The sequence below is a fragment of the Helianthus annuus genome, chromosome 4 (assembly GCF_002127325.2).
Source record: "Helianthus annuus cultivar XRQ/B chromosome 4, HanXRQr2.0-SUNRISE, whole genome shotgun sequence".
Taxonomy (NCBI): domain Eukaryota; kingdom Viridiplantae; phylum Streptophyta; class Magnoliopsida; order Asterales; family Asteraceae; genus Helianthus; species Helianthus annuus.
This window is the reverse complement of record NC_035436.2, coordinates 53,361,333-53,377,132: the sequence shown is the minus strand read 5'-3', so window position 1 is coordinate 53,377,132 and position 15,800 is coordinate 53,361,333. Positions and strand designations below refer to the sequence as shown.

General features: G+C 37.0%; 1 long non-coding RNA gene across 2 annotated transcripts; it reads left to right on the top strand.

The window, feature by feature from the left end:
- The first annotated feature begins 1,040 nt into the window (after positions 1-1,040).
- On the top strand, positions 1,041-3,641 carry LOC110936695. 2 transcript variants are annotated; one of them, XR_004891109.1, is made up of 3 exons: positions 1,041-1,324; positions 2,803-2,887; positions 3,621-3,641. It is a non-coding gene; the product is annotated as an uncharacterized LOC110936695 (long non-coding RNA). The 2 variants fall into 2 exon arrangements; XR_002590212.2 differs by lacking the exon at positions 3,621-3,641 and having other exon boundaries at positions 1,054-1,324; positions 2,803-3,059.
- The last annotated feature ends 12,159 nt before the right edge of the window (positions 3,642-15,800 follow it).

Sequence of the window (15,800 nt, the reverse complement as noted above, 5' to 3'; positions counted from 1 at the left end):
GTGTGTTCGTTTCTAAGCGCCACGCAAGTAAGTGATTTAAGGATTTCGAGCTATGCTTTTAGATGAAAACGGAAATGGGTTATGGATAAATTACTATTATAACCTGGGTTGGGACGTTATGGGATGTTAGGGAAGGTTTCGGGACTGCCCGAGACCATTTCTTGTTAGAAAAAGGACCCGGGAACAAAAATTTTGGTCAAACAGCGTCTGCCACACCAGAGAGCCCGTCGGCGACGGCACCCCTCCACCTGACGCGCTAACTGTCTGTCTACGGGCAATGTTTAGCGACGGGACCTTCCCGAGCCCGTCGGCGGCGCACCATGTGCCGTCGGCGACGGGTCCCCCTTATCTGCTTATGCTGAAATTGTTTGTTTATTAGGCTAAGGTCCTTAATTCAGTTCTAGCATTCATTAAACATTAGGAACACCCCAAGTTGATTATGAAGCTAAGAAATTCAAGACAACTATCATGTTTTAATGATGTATGTGTGGGAAGTTATGTATGCGAATGAATGAAATAAGTAACACATCTAGAAGGTTTGTAAAGAAAGATTGGATGAGTTTATGAAAATTTTACACTATCATTGAAAAAGTACCTCCATATGAATAGGTATGATATGTTTAATATGTACGAATGAACGAGATTATATGCGGAAATGAATAAATTAATGATGACTAGGGATTGGTTTTCGCAAGGAAGTTTGAAATCTTGATAAGTATGAATAATATATCAGGATGCTAGTTTCAAATTATGGACTATGGGATCTGTGATTAGGCAAATTCTCACAACATGCGTATGTAAGTCGTCCAATGTAACTTGAATGAGTGGGTGAACGAAGAATAAAACTAGACGGGTTGTAGAAGAAAAGAAAGAGGTTTCGGGGACGAAACCTCCTTTAAGGGGGGTAGATTTGTAACACCCCAAAAATAAAAGACACAATAAATAATAATAAACTTAATGTGATTAAGGAATATATAGTAATATGGTACCTAAATGTGGGATTCTAAAGAATACATAGTAATATGGTACCTAAATGTGGGATCCTAAAGAATATGTAGTAATATGGTACCTAAATGTGGGATTCTAAGTTAAGATTTACAAGTTAATAAACTTAAGGGGGGAAACATGGTAAATGCCAAACTATTAGGTTAATAGTGAGAAAATCACAAAACCCACACACTGTATGTGTGTGGATCGACCAGGAACAAAGAAAAACAAGGGCTCACCCTTGTTCTCACCAATTCGCCAAATTGACAAGGGAAAATCGATGTTTACTAGTTGCATGTAGTAGGATTTCGATCATTTACCCATACCCAATCAAGTGGTAAGTCGAATTTCTGGATTTGATAAGTTGTAGAATTAGGGTTTCGACCCAATCATGAAATCATGTTATGATTTGTGTTGTATAGATGATAAGAATACCCCCTAAAGTAGAAATCATGCTCGATTTTGGTTAATTGAAAGAAAGCCTCTATAAACCCACTTTGTGAAATGTGTGTTATAAATATGAAGATTATATGAATGATAAATATATGCAATTGATATGTAATTCAGCTTATAGTACCCGAATGCTAATTAAACTGATGTAGATTAAGGGAATTGCAAGGATTAGATCGAGTAGTGATGACATATAGGATGAAATAGCAAGTCATGCTTTAAATACTTGTACACTATGCTTTATAATTATAACGCACACTAGGTGTTCGATGAAATGCTTGAAAGAGTAATTATGTGTAAATTGAAACGTGATGAAATGAAAGTTGGGGTACTAAACGGATGAATGAATATGTTGAAAAGGTTGTTTCGCATATTACATTTCATATTTGGTCATAAGAGGCTGGTTATGAGATTAAGTGGGTCAAAACAGCATGAAAAGTTAGTAAATTCGTCACTTTTGACAGCCTTAGATAGTCATTTTGTAAAGACCGTATCTCATTCGTTATTAGGAGTTAGACAACGAGCCTTATATCGTTAGAAAGGTTGTTTCGCATATTACATTTCATATTTGGTCATAAGAGGCTGGTTATGAGATTTAGTTGGTCAAAACAGCATGAAAAGTTAGTAAATTCGTTTTGACAGCAAGCTGTTTGGAAGCATTTCAGCTTCTGTGCTGATTTTGTAAAAATCATATAAAATCATAGGAATGTCCGATTGTTACGATCTTTATATGCTTAGAAAGATCTCTGAGTGTAGATCATTTCATATTTGAACATGAAGAACTGAATCAGAAGATAAATGGGTTAAAATGTGTCGTGAACAGCTGCTGCGCAGAAAGTTGCTGCACAAATTTTAGTATAAATATTCAGTAAAAATAGTTGTATTGTTATGCACACTTGTATGAATCATGAACTACTAATTTTAATAAATTACTAGTAAGTTATTTGATTGTTTTAAGTGTCTAAAACACTTACCAACTAGTTTATGCATATAATTGCACCAACGGGTCGAAACGGGTTGTTGATAGAAAATAGTAGAATGGATGTGTAAAAACCAAGGTGTTAAGAAATGGTATGAAATGTTTAACATATGAAGCAAGTTGCCTAACTTAGAAAATGTTATCATTCTAAGTATGGAATTTTGAAAGAATAACGAACATGATGTAAATACATAATTATGCATGCTAGAAGCTCATGTATGACTGTTGTGATGATGGAATGATAAATTGTTAGATTGATTAGCATTGTAGTATTATGATACATGTTGAACTCGTTAAGCGATTGACACGTGAATAGAAGTGTGATTATTGATGCGTATGATTATGTATACTAACTATTGAATGGATGTAATGGAATGAGATAATAGGAACGTGTCAAGGAGAGGTCAAGCATAGGAGGATAACGGGTCAAGATAAGGCAAGGTGACAAATACACTTATTGGAGTACTCGAGGTAAGTGAATTTCGATTCACTTTTTAGTAAGTTTAATAGATATTAATACTTATGTTTACGAAACATCATGAAAGAACATGTAATAATCAGAAGTACAAAGCCAATAATGCCTCATTATTGAAGAAGGTTGTATTTAAGCCGAAAGTAAATTGGTGGGTTTAAACGGGTCGAATTTTATGTGCATATGTTGCGTAATGTAATGAAATTCGTTATGGTTATGACCTTGGGTAAGAATTTTTAGTCATTTATGTAAGGGGAACATTTCCCGGACCATTAGGAACAAGTTTTATATGATTCGGTTGTCGGTTGGTGAATGAACGGATTGTTTCGTGTTAGTGTAGGAAATTTTATAAGTATACGTGTATGGGAATCCAAAAGGCACGTGGGTTGAATCATAGATTGTCTATACTATGTAAGGTTGTGAATGTGTCATTCCGGCATAAACCTACATGTAAACGAAGCTTGTGTATATATTCGGGATTAATTGATTGTGCGTAGGAAGGAACATTGGCATGAAATGAAGGTACGCATGTATATATATATATAAGTGTATATATATATATATATATATATATATATATATATATATATATATATGTATGATAATAAGTACGTAGGTGTGAATGTATGTGTGAATGAATGTTCAATGCTTAAGACATATGCATGAACGTTATCAAAGTGTTCGAGTATTTATGGTTACTAATGATGTGCGTTGAGTTGGAATGTAATGTAGGTATGGGATCGTTGGCTTCATTGTGACATCTGTGCCTCCAAGACCATCGAACAAATACCAAAACAATGAAATATTGTATTTCATACTTGGAAATTGTATAAATATGTGTATCGTTTGCACATATCAATTCTCGTTCGATTTCAAGCTCTAAATCGCTCTCTGGGAAGTTATACGCAAACTGGTGTGTAAACACAGTCAGTTTAATGCGACAAACACTCCGGAATAGTGAAATAGGCTTAACATACCTTAAATAACCTTTACATAACTTAGAAATAAGTTTTGGATGGTTTGGTGTGTCGAAATCAAGTTTATTCGATCGAAGGGACTATTTGCGTCAAACTGCGAAACTATACCGATTCGTATGGTGTCGAAAAGTCCGGAACTTGATCATAAGTTAAACATATCATATATAACCTAAAAATGGCTTAGAAATAAGCTTTGATAGGTTCGGTGTGCGAAAACATGCTTATATGATCTTTCAGGGACTAAAAGTGTCAAAAACAGCGTAAGTTTGCATTTTCGCGCATATCTTACGTTCTGGACACATCTGGACATCCAAAATTTTTGTACACACTAAAATATTTTTATTTTAGTGATCGCCATGCAAAAAATTCCATTCGTCGCTTAATTTTGGTTCGTTTTCGCATCCGTTTGAATTTCGTCATAAATAACCGAACAACGCGATCGTACGACCAAACGAGCCGACATCCGTGATGTTTTCGAGCATATTTCAGGTCCCCTATGCTTTAACTTCATTTTGGAGCCTTGAAATGAGGTTAACGGGGTTTAAACGCATCGAAAAAGGCTTTAAACACGTGCAGGGACCATTTCTGCAAATTTTGAAACTTTGCTGAACCTGTTGCACGCTAGCGTAGCGCGAGCCCTAAGGCTTATGCACTAGCGCTACGCGAGTGCCTCATCTGGGCAGAAACATCATTTTCAGCAACAGTTTGTAATTTCAGGGGCCAAACTTGCAATTTCTTTGTGTGGTAACCAAGTTACCACCTCTCCAAGGCATGCTAGCTGTCCCTAAACACATGTATGGTTGTGATTTAATGCTTAATGACCAAGAAAACCACTTGTAATGATCCTAGAGCATTACCACAACTATAAATAGCAAGGCCTTTCACTCATTTCTTTGCTCATTCACTCATTCCTCTCTTCTAATCTGCTTTGGAGCTCTCTTCTAAGCATTTGGGACTTGTCTTCTTTGTAGAAAAGATAGCAAGGACTTGGGTGAGCCTTCTTTCATTCTTTTAGTTTCCTTTTTCCTTTTGTAGTGCAGAAAGTCAAACGTTTGGCCAACAGTTTGACTTTCGGTTTTGACCATCAATTGGTCAAGTCAAAGTTCAATTGAACTTTGACACGTGATTGTAATCACGATAGTTATAATCCTTCGCGATTATAACCGCTGATTACCACGTTATCTAGTTGTAGTGTCGAGTCAAAGTTTCGGTCAAAATGCGTTTTAGCACGCATTTTGCAACGGAACTACTTTAGGGTATCAAAACACTTTGTTTTGATACCAAATCAGTAGGTTAGACATGTTTTGACATGTCTAACTCGACACTATTAGTTTGTGCTTGTTTAGGGTCGTAAGATAAGCGGTCTAAACAACCGCTTATACTTCCGAACCCGACCCGTTTGGTCGATCTTTGGATCCGACCAAGCTTAGTTAGTGATCATAATTACATAGGGAATAACCACTGAGGTTATACCTTATGATCACGTAGGATCGGTTAGTCATTTGCTAGTTAGCTTGTATGCCCATAGTAAATGACCAAAATGCCCTTTTGAAGCTAGAATCCGTAATTTGACTATGTGAACATATTTTTGACAAGTAATCTGATTTAGTAACATGTTTAGGGATAATTGGGCATGTAAGACTTGGCATAGCACATAGATTACCATCCGAACATAGTTTTACGCTAACGACGCATTATAGTGGCTTATGTTACCATAATGGGTCGAAACGGGTCAAAAGCACTTAGGTAGGCCTTTCAATCAGAATGTTGGGACTATTAAATCATACCATATGAGTTCAAATACTCATTTGATTTATAGAACCTCATTCTATCCTATCTCCCGATTTAGGTGTCGATTTATTTATCTAGCAATCCGATACTAGGTACCACTTGATCCCTTGATTGCCCGTGCATCGATAGTTCACAAAATCAAGGATACCCTACAATCTCAAGTGAGTACATAGTTCCCCTATTTTACTGTTTTCGATTGTTTTGGGGTGATCCATATGTGTTAAATGATTTCGATGTTTAAACAATGGTTTATATTAAATTAATAACGATTTTGATAAGGTGAACAAGACTTGTTGGTTGTAATTACATAACGAATAACATTCATTAATTTGGCCAAACCGACCAGTATTAGGTTATGGTACCATAGGATCTGACAAATCCCGTTATCAGACTGCACCCATGGTTATGTGTGGGTTAGGTGGGTAGCGACCGAACCTGATGATTTTAACTTACCCTTTGGTGGTTAGTTAATGCGAGATTGTTAACTTACCCTTTGGTGGTTTGTTAATGCGAGATAGGCGAGTCACGAAGGTTTGAATGTTATTAGCGAGCGACCAAAAGTATTTTCACTATTAAAACGAGTTAAACGATTTTGGGATGAGTTACACGATTTGAAACAAATTAAACGAGATAAACGATTTGGTTAAACGATTGGTTTTGGGATGTGAATAAATCATGGGACAAGTGTAGTATGATAGAAGCATGGTAGATACGCCGCTGGTACATCTTATATATAAATGCTCTTATCATACTACATTTTGTGTCATTATTTAGTTCACTGGGAAAACGATTTTAAAACGATGTCACACAACGAGGTTTTTGAAATGATATAAACCATACGAGTTTTATTAACGAGCTTTTACGAGATGTTTCCAAATTATTTTACTAAAACAAATGTTTTGGGTTAAGAATCATGGCTACGAGATTTTATAACAAACTATAACCAATTTGATTTGAGTTGGTTATTTATGTTGCAATACATTTTTCAAAACAAGGTTTGTATTTTGACTCTTGTAGTCTAACAAGGTACTGCAACATATAAACTAGCCATGAATCCGACACTCTCATAAAACCTATGTACTCGCCAGCATTTCTTTGCTGACTTTGTTTTCACATATGTTTCAGGTATTGTTGATTGATGTCGATTGCTAGAATGCACACTCATATAGGACGGGACGAGGCCTTAGTGACTTAATAACAATGATAGACTATGTTTAACTTGTTTGTTAGATTTCAAGACGATATAAACGTATAATGTTTAATAAAACAAAACTTCAATATTCCGTGTGTTTTGAAACAATGATTCTGTTACAACACTCCCCGACGTTTCCGCCACGGTTTGTTGTTTTAACGTGGTCGGGGTGTGACAGAAAAGTTGGTATCAGAGCTCATGGTTATAGGGAATTAGGTTATTAGTAATGCTTTGACCTAGTCTATAACCTTCCTAGGACCCTAACGCGAGTTTACTTGCGTTTAGTCATAAAACAATACCGTCACTTATCCTTAAGTGACAACCACAATAAGAGCATAACTTTCGAATCCGCTTCGAAAATTAATCATCTGTTCTAGGATGATTGATTACTAGGTTTTGAACCCTCTGTTATACGGTTTTGAACCCTTCCGGTTTGATTCATCTTTGGCTTTATGCCTTTTGAGTTTTCAAAATCTCGTCAAGGTTTGGGTTTAAATAATGTGAACACGTGCAAACTGGAAGAGTGAATGCCTGTACCCTGAGTTTTCTATCTAAGGCTAGAGTGTTGGTACAAATCCGCATTATCGGACCAGTCACTCTTACCTGGGAACTCTTGGGGTGAGTGTTCACTTATAGGCGAGCATGTCTTCAGTGATACATTAATATGACCCATTTACTTTGATTAGTCACCGTCTCATTTGTTTGCCTTAGGTAACAAACAAATGATCGCAATTTCTATGCATTGCCATTCTATTTTGATTACCCGGTAGCCTCTCATTCATTTCCCCCTTTGTCTTTCCTTCCTTCAAAATGTCAGTTCATCGCAACGACGCTCAGATGTCCGAACAGGCTACTAAAGTTGCCCAACGAGTAGGCGAAGTAATCTTGAAGACTGCTGAATTAGCTATTGCCATGTTCCGTCTCCAGGATGAAACCACCCGAGAAGCATCAAAGGAAGCAAAAGCCAAGCCTTCAAAAAGGTCAAAGAAGCGTAAGACTTTAAAGAATCCTCCAGCCGTTGCACCAAATCAAGCAGGACCTGGTCTGGTGGCAACACCACCAGCCAAGAAGCGGTACTTGGGAACTGCTCCTTTCTGCAATCAATGCAATAGCCATCATCCGAATCAAGAACCTTGTTTCAAATGTACCCACTGTGGGCGATGGGGACATTTGGTTAACATTTGCCGTTTTGTCATCCAAAACAAAGCTGTTGCAGGTCCTACTATTACACGAGCACCATACAAAGGAACAGCCCCTTTGTGCCATCAGTGTAACCTCCATCACCATGCTAGTGTCAAATGCCAAATATGCTTCAAGTGTGGACTTGTTGGTCATTTGGCAAGAAACTGTCGTTCAGTTGCTACATTAAACCAAACTATTCAGAACCCTATTCAACTTCAAGCAAATCCAGCACAAGCTCGTTTTCCTCCTGGAACTTGCTACTTCTATGACGAGACGAGTCATTTCAGGGACGAATACCCAAAGTTTGTCAATGCAAATCTGACCCACGGATAAGCACTAGGCTGATTAGAAGAAGCTGATGCTTGAAATAATTAGAAACTTATGCTTTTGTTTCTTTTGTTGAACTCTGAAACAACCTGTTTGGTTTATAAATAAATCGTTGATCACAATTCTGATGTACAAGTGTAGTTACACGTGTGTATGGCATACCCCTATAATACCTACACCAAAGAATTATGTTATTTACAAACTACTCTTGTAGTTCTTCAATTCATGTGATCGCTCATGATTTCCTCGAAAATTCTAAATACTCGTTTCAAGAAACGAAGTACCGAATACAAGTGACATTTGGAGTAATCACTTTAAATCCTTGGTCAGATAACTAAGGGTATTACTTTTTCAATCTTGTACCCAACCTCCAAATTCTGCTTCATATGTCGCCTTGGCATAGCTAGCACCTCAAATTCATGAGGATTCTTCCTCGTGTGTCGACCTAAGCACGTCTAGTGCAAGGTTTCGAAGCATCCCCTGCTATTCGAATTCCGAAATCCATATAGGATCTTATTATCTTTGCAATTAGATCCTTGTGGATGATTATCGCTCTAATCGGAACCTTTGATTGGATTCTTTGTACGCCTTAATACGTACATTAAAATTCAATAAGGACAAACCGAATTCCTATTAAGATCTTCCTATCTTCATAGTTAGACTCTTGGAAATATTTAAAGTGCCAAATAAAATCCACGGATTGGATTCCTAGTGTACTTTAAATACCCTATAACAAATTAAAGGTCGAATTAATCAATTTTGCGATTTTGTGATTATGTGTTTATGTGTTCTCTTTTGTGTTTTGTGCGATCCGATTTGTTTTTGAAATCCTCATAGAATCTTCCATATCTTCATATGAGGGATTCATAGTAGGATATTCAAAGGTACTACCTTAAATCCTTAATGGGCTTCTACGTGGTAGTTAAGACCCTTGGATTATATAAGTGCCATTTCATATTTCGAAAAAGACCCCTTGAGTGGTCTAGTTAAAGATTGATTCAACATCTGGTCAAGAATGATATGTGATATAGCTGGAAAGACTTCTAGGTAGTCTGTTTTAAAAGATCATTTATTGATCTAAAGGACTCAATGATGGTCTAGTCACGCTCATCACAGGTTCGTTCATTTGGTTCCTCCCTACACATTATCAAATACACTGTGTGGACTATGCAAGGAATTACGTAATTATGGACGCGTACATAATTATGAAATTCAGTGCACAGAAACCACAGTAAGATTTATCATGTGTAAGAACTGATAGTGGCAACAATGACGGAATGTGAACGATGTAATGAGGTACGGTGGACGCACCAATGACACTTCATATACTTGTATATAAGTGTCCCTCTTACATTGCAAGCATAATGTTATTAAAGTTACTAGAAGTTCAAGAACCCAACCAGTATTGTCTTATCTTTTCGACTTCATGTTTCGAGCTCTCACAAGTTTCCTCTGATTAAATTTCGGGACGAAATTTCCTGAAGTAGGGGAGACTGTGACATCTGTGCCTCCAAGACCATCGAACAAATACCAAAACAATGAAATATTGTATTTCATACTTGGAAATTGTATAAATATGTGTATCGTTTGCACATATCAATTCTCGTTCGATTTCAAGCTCTAAATCGCTCTCTGGGAAGTTATACGCAAACTGGTGTGTAAACACAGTCAGTTTAATGCGACAAACACTCCGGAATAGTGAAATAGGCTTAACATACCTTAAATAACCTTTACATAACTTAGAAATAAGTTTTGGATGGTTTGGTGTGTCGAAATCAAGTTTATTCGATCGAAGGGACTATTTGCGTCAAACTGCGAAACTATACCGATTCGTATGGTGTCGAAAAGTCCGGAACTTGATCATAAGTTAAACATATCATATATAACCTAAAAATGGCTTAGAAATAAGCTTTGATAGGTTCGGTGTGCGAAAACATGCTTATATGATCTTTCAGGGACTAAAAGTGTCAAAAACAGCGTAAGTTTGCATTTTCGCGCATATCTTACGTTCTGGACACATCTGGACATCCAAAATTTTTGTACACACTAAAATATTTTTATTTTAGTGATCGCCATGCAAAAAATTCCATTCGTCGCTTAATTTTGGTTCGTTTTCGCATCCGTTTGAATTTCGTCATAAATAACCGAACAACGCGATCGTACGACCAAACGAGCCGACATCCGTGATGTTTTCGAGCATATTTCAGGTCCCCTATGCTTTAACTTCATTTTGGAGCCTTGAAATGAGGTTAACGGGGTTTAAACGCATCGAAAAAGGCTTTAAACACGTGCAGGGACCATTTCTGCAAATTTTGAAACTTTGCTGAACCTGTTGCACGCTAGCGTAGCGCGAGCCCTAAGGCTTATGCACTAGCGCTACGCGAGTGCCTCATCTGGGCAGAAACATCATTTTCAGCAACAGTTTGTAATTTCAGGGGCCAAACTTGCAATTTCTTTGTGTGGTAACCAAGTTACCACCTCTCCAAGGCATGCTAGCTGTCCCTAAACACATGTATGGTTGTGATTTAATGCTTAATGACCAAGAAAACCACTTGTAATGATCCTAGAGCATTACCACAACTATAAATAGCAAGGCCTTTCACTCATTTCTTTGCTCATTCACTCATTCCTCTCTTCTAATCTGCTTTGGAGCTCTCTTCTAAGCATTTGGGACTTGTCTTCTTTGTAGAAAAGATAGCAAGGACTTGGGTGAGCCTTCTTTCATTCTTTTAGTTTCCTTTTTCCTTTTGTAGTGCAGAAAGTCAAACGTTTGGCCAACAGTTTGACTTTCGGTTTTGACCATCAATTGGTCAAGTCAAAGTTCAATTGAACTTTGACACGTGATTGTAATCACGATAGTTATAATCCTTCGCGATTATAACCGCTGATTACCACGTTATCTAGTTGTAGTGTCAAGTCAAAGTTTCGGTCAAAATGCGTTTTAGCACGCATTTTGCAACGGAACTACTTTAGGGTATCAAAACACTTTGTTTTGATACCAAATCAGTAGGTTAGACATGTTTTGACATGTCTAACTCGACACTATTAGTTTGTGCTTGTTTAGGGTCGTAAGATAAGCGGTCTAAACAACCGCTTATACTTCCGAACCCGACCCGTTTGGTCGATCTTTGGATCCGACCAAGCTTAGTTAGTGATCATAATTACATAGGGAATAACCACTGAGGTTATACCTTATGATCACGTAGGATCGGTTAGTCATTTGCTAGTTAGCTTGTATGCCCATAGTAAATGACCAAAATGCCCTTTTGAAGCTAGAATCCGTAATTTGACTATGTGAACATATTTTTGACAAGTAATCTGATTTAGTAACATGTTTAGGGATAATTGGGCATGTAAGACTTGGCATAGCACATAGATTACCATCCGAACATAGTTTTACGCTAACGACGCATTATAGTGGCTTATGTTACCATAATGGGTCGAAACGGGTCAAAAGCACTTAGGTAGGCCTTTCAATCAGAATGTTGGGACTATTAAATCATACCATATGAGTTCAAATACTCATTTGATTTATAGAACCTCATTCTATCCTATCTCCCGATTTAGGTGTCGATTTATTTATCTAGCAATCCGATACTAGGTACCACTTGATCCCTTGATTGCCCGTGCATCGATAGTTCACAAAATCAAGGATACCCTACAATCTCAAGTGAGTACATAGTTCCCCTATTTTACTGTTTTCGATTGTTTTGGGGTGATCCATATGTGTTAAATGATTTCGATGTTTAAACAATGGTTTATATTAAATTAATAACGATTTTGATAAGGTGAACAAGACTTGTTAGTTGTAATTACATAACGAATAACATTCATTAATTTGGCCAAACCGACCAGTATTAGGTTATGGTACCATAGGATCTGACAAATCCCGTTATCAGACTGCACCCATGGTTATGTGTGGGTTAGGTGGGTAGCGACCGAACCTGATGATTTTAACTTACCCTTTGGTGGTTAGTTAATGCGAGATTGTTAACTTACCCTTTGGTGGTTTGTTAATGCGAGATAGGCGAGTCACGAAGGTTTGAATGTTATTAGCGAGCGACCAAAAGTATTTTCACTATTAAAACGAGTTAAACGATTTTGGGATGAGTTACACGATTTGAAACAAATTAAACGAGATAAACGATTTGGTTAAACGATTGGTTTTGGGATGTGAATAAATCATGGGACAAGTGTAGTATGATAGAAGCATGGTAGATACGCCGCTGGTACATCTTATATATAAATGCTCTTATCATACTACATTTTGTGTCATTATTTAGTTCACTGGGAAAACGATTTTAAAACGATGTCACACAACGAGGTTTTTGAAATGATATAAACCATACGAGTTTTATTAACGAGCTTTTACGAGATGTTTCCAAATTATTTTACTAAAACAAATGTTTTGGGTTAAGAATCATGGCTACGAGATTTTATAACAAACTATAACCAATTTGATTTGAGTTGGTTATTTATGTTGCAATACATTTTTCAAAACAAGGTTTGTATTTTGACTCTTGTAGTCTAACAAGGTACTGCAACATATAAACTAGCCATGAATCCGACACTCTCATAAAACCTATGTACTCGCCAGCATTTCTTTGCTGACTTTGTTTTCACATATGTTTCAGGTATTGTTGATTGATGTCGATTGCTAGAATGCACACTCATATAGGACGGGACGAGGCCTTAGTGACTTAATAACAATGATAGACTATGTTTAACTTGTTTGTTAGATTTCAAGACGATATAAACGTATAATGTTTAATAAAACAAAACTTCAATATTCCGTGTGTTTTGAAACAATGATTCTGTTACAACACTCCCCGACGTTTCCGCCACGGTTTGTTGTTTTAACGTGGTCGGGGTGTGACATTCATGAAGAAATGGAGCTGGATTTGGATAAGAGTATTTAAGAAAGCGCTTGGACAATTCCACGACTACTTTATAGAATGCTCTACGAAATTCTATTATATAGTTTAATGTTGTATGGTATGTAAATGACTAATGGTTTGGTTGTATGTGGTGTCCACATGTATCGCTTGGGTTTTCTCTACATTTATTGAAGTGAAGCGGACTTAGTTCGAGATGAGAGCAAGGATTGTACGGGGAGAATGGTCACATAGTGTAACTCATATAGGTTTTGAAGTATTAATGTTATAAAACGTTATAAATCCGTTTTAATGAATATATGGCATTTCGCATTGAACCTTCATGTGTTTGATATGTCTATTAAAGAACGAAATTTTTGGGCTCTTGTTTTCCGCTGCGTTGTATTTTAAGTTATTACACGTTAGTCTTACAGGGAATTGTTCTTATTACGAACGGGTCATGCCCGAAGTTTGTTAAATAATAGTATGATAATATTACATTTTGGAATGTGTAATTTGGGCGTAACAAGTTGGTATCAGAGCCCTGGTGTGAGGGAAATCAAGTATGAGGAGGCAAATACTTGAACTCAAACCTGTGTGCTCTTGTGACGAGGAACCCGTACAATCCAAGACTCGATCAAGATCTAAAGGTAGAAGCAAATGTAAGTATGAATTTAAGTATGTTTATGAAGAAACTAACATTATGTTGTGTGTAAGATAAGCATAGTTGTTTGGATGAGGATGATCCACGACTATGGTCTCGGACCAACACCAAGGCATGTAATAAGACCAGTGCCCAGGTACGTAAATTTTGCATAAGGGTGCATGTAATGCTAAAAGTTATCGAGTGAAGGAAAATTTTAATGGAATATAATAATATAATGGAAACGAAGTTATGAAAATGTTACACGTGCCGAAACCTAATTCTTCGGACATAAGGTGACGATTACACGAAGACACGAAACTAGTATGTGGATTGTGTACCTGGCCAGTACACAAGAAACATAAGACGTTCGTGAGACCGTAATGATTGTTACAGGTATGTCCGATAGGATCTGGTAGCGGCTGGGTGTGTGGGTGAAATGGGTAGTAAGACTCTCGGGAGGTTGAGAGTACTATGTAAGGGTGAAAGGTATAAGTGATAAGAATGAAATATTGAGTCCATAAGAAAGTATGGATTGACAATGTATGAATGCAATACTTGAGTCCGCAAGACGGATTCAAGGACGAAAGATATGAATGCAATGCTTGAGTCCACAAGACGGATTCAAGGATGAAAGATGTGAATGCAATGCTTGAATCCGCGAAACGGATTCAAAGAATGAAAGATACGAATGATGCAAATCCCTTGCGGATTTGGTTATGCTAAAGAAGGTTATGATAAGCTATGCAAATCGACCGGTTCAAGTTGAACAAGTCGAGTAAGGATAGGGTACCATCCGTTTAGAACGGGTGGTCGTGAATGCAATAATAAATGTATGAAGCTCAACCCGTTATACGGATAGAACGAAATATTTATGTTGAACACAATTAACTCGATTTTACCGAGGCGTAAGTGGTATGCTTGAATCTCATTATGAGAATACATGCCATTACCCATTTAATTAGATACTCGAGTGCGTAAAAGAAATGAAGGTACATAAGCGAATGGAACTAAAATGTTGGTGTTGTAAGCGAAATAAGTATTATGACTAACCTTTAAAACGGGAAGGGTAAATATTTGCAAGAAAACACTGGAACAGTGAAGCTATGAGGTCGTAAGCATGTTTGAATCGAAAAAGAGTACAAACGTGTACTTCGATATGCATGTATATAATAAGAAATAAGTGGCAGTTGACCTTGAAAAGTCAAACTGCAGAAGCTGAGAAATAATTTGGTTTCAAACCAAGGGAGTGCTAGAGAAGAAAGGAAATGTGTAGTGTAGTACACCAAATGAGTTAAAGAATTATGAAATAATGATTATGTGTTTACCCGTCAAGAATGGGTCAAACAATGAGAATGATATATATATATATATATATATATATATATATATATATATATATATATTAAGAAATGGTCATGTATTGACCCGTTATGAATAAGCTTAACACACTAGTGCTTTAAAAAGAATCTTGGAAGTAGTAATATGTAAACAAAGAGAAGTAATAAACATCATGTTTAAATGAACTTGAATGAAATGTGATAATCCCCAATTTAATAATGAGTATGGCAGATATCATAGTGTGATAAACCTATCTAGGTCAGTGAAAGAATGTTTATAAGCGAAAGCTCGTCACACGGATGAACGAGGTCAATACGAAACATGGTATGGATGGTGACGAAGAGGACCGACTCATTGCTGCATGTTCAAGTACTGCACCAAGGTAGTAAGGTTAGCAAATTATTTAATATATGAAGGTACGATGCTCGAATCCCTCAAACCTACGCTCTCGTGAAAGTGTGTTCGTTTCTAAGCGCCACGCAAGTAAGTGATTTAAGGATTTCGAGCTATGCTTTTAGATGAAAACGGAAATGGGTTATGGATAAATTACTATTATAACCTGGGTTGGGACGTTATGGGATGTTA